The 4,081-nt window shown below is 40.8% G+C and overlaps 1 long non-coding RNA gene across 1 annotated transcript; it reads right to left on the bottom strand.

The window, feature by feature from the left end:
* Nucleotides 1–184: 184 nt before the first annotated feature.
* Nucleotides 185–1,139, bottom strand: LOC107572275 (uncharacterized). Its single transcript, XR_001607314.1, has 3 exons — nucleotides 1,116–1,139; nucleotides 526–658; nucleotides 185–487 (listed from the first exon to the last, which is right to left on the bottom strand). It is a non-coding gene; the product is annotated as an uncharacterized lncRNA (long non-coding RNA).
* Between the last annotated feature and the right edge of the window lie 2,942 nt (nucleotides 1,140–4,081).

The raw sequence follows: 4,081 nt of genomic DNA, 5'->3' as shown, positions 1-4,081 counted from the left end.
CAAGTAATGAATGCACAAGTTAATGAAACAATTATATTTTATTTACTGAAAACAGGAAGCATGAATAAATGAGTAAAAATAAATAAAGGTAACCATGACAATAAATAAATATCATCGACACATGAAACAAAGCTTTATTCAAACATATTGTTCTAACAATCATGTTTTTACAGACGGTGAACCCACATCTACTGCATCTTAACACAGCTGAGACAGTTCTGCAGCTTTATTCTGATGAAGCAGCTTACCACTGTGTCCACCTTCACCTGTCTCTGCCCTCCATCACGACCCTCACTGCTGCAGTCAGACTGAATCTGATCATGGAAGAGAAAGGGACATCGAGGCTATCATTGCCTGAGTGCACAGAGAGGATGAGGCCCCCTGTACCACACAATCTTGAAGCAAGAGCAGGTGAACACATGCGGGACAATCTGGCTGCTGCTGTGTCTGCTCCAAACATTCATGTGCCTGCTCTCCATGAGCACGACTACATTTATTTATTTATTTTTGTCATAGCGTCATTACTTTTGTGGTGTAGTGGGCTAAAACACTGCACTGGTCAGCAGAAGGTTACTGGTTCGATCTCTGCAGTCGTCACCACCGCTGTGTCCTTCAGCAAGGCTCTTTACTCCAGGTGGCTGCTGGGGGATTGGGGTCCCTGTAATAAGACCACTGTAAGTCACTTCGGATAAAAGTGCCTGACAAACGAATAAATTGATAGTAAATGTGATTTTTGTAAATCCTTTTTTGTGTCTTCGGTACAAACGGTCAATAAAGCTGCTTATTTCTTAAAGTTTATTTCTTCAAGGTACTACCTTTTCTTTTTGGGGGGGTTTAAAGGGTTAGTTCATCCAAACATATAAATTCAGTCATTATTTACTTGCCTCCACACTGTTCAATCCTTGGGGTATTTTTTTTCTTTTTCTGAACACAAAAGGTGATTTTGGTCAAGTTTGTCCTGCTGGTTTCTGTTCATACAATATCAGTCGATGGAGCCTGACTTTCAGAAGCTTTATGACATTATTTGATGATGCTTTTGAAGCTTCTGAAACTCGGGCTCCATTGACTGATGTTGTATGAACAGAAACCAGCAGGACAAACTTGACCAAACTCACATCCTCAGTGTCTTTTGGTCTTTCTCTAGATGCTCTCGCTGGCTCTGGGGTCACTGAGGATGAAGAGACCACAGCAACATCTGGTCCAGATGAGGCAGTAAGAGGTGGAGTGATGGAGCGTCTCATCCGTGGCACTGGACCATTTCCAGGATGCTGCTGTGGACTTCTCCATCCTCACTGCTCACACCAGTCTGCATACATTCAGATCATACAAAAATGCACAAACACAACACAAAAGCAGTCATTTTAACAGCACAATGTCATTTGATTTCTGTATTAGAAAAAAACAGAATGATCTTACTTTATATTTTTGTTTTAGGTTTTCCCTTTTTTCACAAATGCCGCCGTCACCTTTCCTTGCAGGTCCTGCTCCACCATGTAAGAAATTATAGTCTGCCTCGACCAAACTCCACTACAATTAAACTATTCTCCTTTCTCTACAAACAGCTTAATTATCATAGAGATAATTCTTTATGTAAATAGTATCTCTTGAATGTTACTTCGTTACCTATAGCGTGGGAGCGGCATTAGGCCATCAAGAACCATCTGCTGACCAAAAGGGTATTTTAATATAATTGCTAGGGATTCTAGATAATCCAATCACCTTAACATTTGGTTGTTTCCACCTGAAAGACTTCCAAAGATGTGGGAACGGAAGGCTATCACTTTCATTGTTATCCGCAATTTACATTTAAGAGGAAACATCATTTACATGTCTTGCAGAAAGATGAACGTAATAGAGTATAAAATGTTTGAGCATAGGAGGCTCGGGGTTCAGTCTGACTCCGTTGAACCCAAGGTGCTACATGTACTTTGTCACTACTATTCTGTAATAAAAGTTATTCTTCATCAAGATCTTCGACGTCTTCACTTTTTCTTACATTGGCAAGCCACCCAGCGCAGGAGTTTCCAAAAAGCAGGACAAAAAGGTAAGAAAAGCGGTTTATTCTTATTTTTGCTGGATTGGTCAGGGAAACCCCTTCGTTTAAAAAAATCTAGAAAAGAAATTGTAAGGATAGAAGATAAGTTTATTCAGTATTAGCAGGAGGAGTTATTAAGCCTATTCGGTACAATTCTGTTTAAAATTCTAACGGAACTGAATTAACCCGACGTAGTGTGGTGGCAGAGCTGTATTGGAGTCGTTGTTTCTAAAGTAACTGAAGCAAAGTGCTTAAGTTTAAAGTTTCTAAAGTAACTGAAACTTCCTGTTTCATATCACTCCCTCACTATTTAACACTCACTCTGATCCCTTCCCTCTGCCGAGTATTGTTTAGCGCTTATCTCAGATAGCTACACTACAGAGCCCTCATTTGTTTCCCTGCCTTAGCCTTAGCCTTAGCCGTTTTCTCCGGTTTTGATCTTCACCTGTTTTCCTGGATTTCTCCCTTTAGCCTTGTCCCTGTGACTCTGTCTGCCAATCGTCGACCCACGCTAGCCCTAGGACTATTCTTGTGTCTTGCCCGCCATATACCTGTCTGCCTCTGTTTGACCCTGCCTGCTTTATGACCACGTCTCTGTCTTCTCCACAATAAAGCTTTGCGAATGGATCCGCACGTCTCACGTCTTGTCAGCTCCGTAACAGTATGTGCTAATTCACATGTTCTATAAATTTGTTTTGTCTGTCTTTCTATTTACATCTATCCATATTTTTTGCATTCTGTCCCCTCTATTAACATTCCAGAAGACATCTATCTAGAAATCTAGAAAATAGTGTAATGTAAATTCTTCCAAATATAACAGTAAGAATGAAAAAATAAACCACAAACACAGACATTTGATGACACCCATCTCCATTAACAACTACAGGTAAATAACTAGACTAGAGCACATAATAACTTAATATAGTTTACCTTTCTAATGATTACATTTAGTGCATTAAAGCAATTAATTCATGAACATGTTAGTTTTATATGTGCAGTAACTGACAACGATCACAAAATCTTCTTTAAAACAATGAATACCACAAAGCAATATTTTAAAGGGGTCATATGATGCGATTTAAATTTTTCCTTTCTCTTTGGAGTGTTACAAGTTCTTGGTGCATAAAGAAAATCTGTAAAGTTGAAAAGACTAAAGTCTCAAATCCAAAGAGATATTCTTTATAAAAGTTCAGAGTCAGCCACGCCTACCTAAAACGGCTCGTTCTAACACGCCCCCACATATCTACCTCACAATGTGGGAAGATTTGCATAACGCCGCCCAAATGTTCATGCAAAGAAAAAAGGCGTAACTTTTATTCTCGCTGTAGTATTGTTGACGCTGCAGCCATGTCGTGAAGACGCTGTGTGCTTCATTGTGAAAGCGAAACTACTTTGTTTGGTCTTCCAAAAGAGGACGATATCCGCTTCGTCATGCCTAGAGTTGATCCGTGCTGGTCACTGAGGGAATACATCAACTTTCCCCGTGGACAAAGCGGAGTCCAGCCCGGGGTCGTCACATGTGGTTGCCGCTAATTCGTCGGATCCGCGCCGTTCTCGACCCCGCCACCTCAGCTCACTCTAGCCTGGCCTCAGCTCACTCTATCCCGACCTCAGCACACGCTAAGCCGGGGCTTCCCCTCACGCTAGGCCACTGTGTTTTTCATTGTGAAAGCAAAACTACTTTGTTTGGTCTTCCAAAAGAGGACACGACTACAAATCAGTTGTATTTACAACACTGTTCCAGAACAGTTTAACTCAAATATCCAGATGTGTGCAGCACATTTTATGGAGGACTGTTTACTGATCCTGGGAGAGTAACGTTAGACTAAAATGCCGGCAGTTCTGACTCACGTAAGTACGTTTTCATTTAAATGATTTGCCACTGATGATGCAAACGTGAGTTTTGGGCAGTAGAGTAGCACTTGTTGTTTGTCATTTCTCTGATCACAAATGCAGACAGAGTTTTATGTATACGCGGCGCGATGCAATGCCGCGTGTAAAAAGACAGTATAAGTCATTATAATCAGTAATTATGTCTCCACTGGA

The sequence above is a fragment of the Sinocyclocheilus grahami genome, unplaced genomic scaffold (genome assembly GCF_001515645.1).
Source record: "Sinocyclocheilus grahami isolate Dianchi unplaced genomic scaffold, SAMN03320097.WGS_v1.1 scaffold1727.1, whole genome shotgun sequence".
Lineage (NCBI taxonomy): Eukaryota > Metazoa > Chordata > Actinopteri > Cypriniformes > Cyprinidae > Sinocyclocheilus > Sinocyclocheilus grahami.
This window is presented reverse-complemented; position numbering and strand designations above follow the sequence as displayed.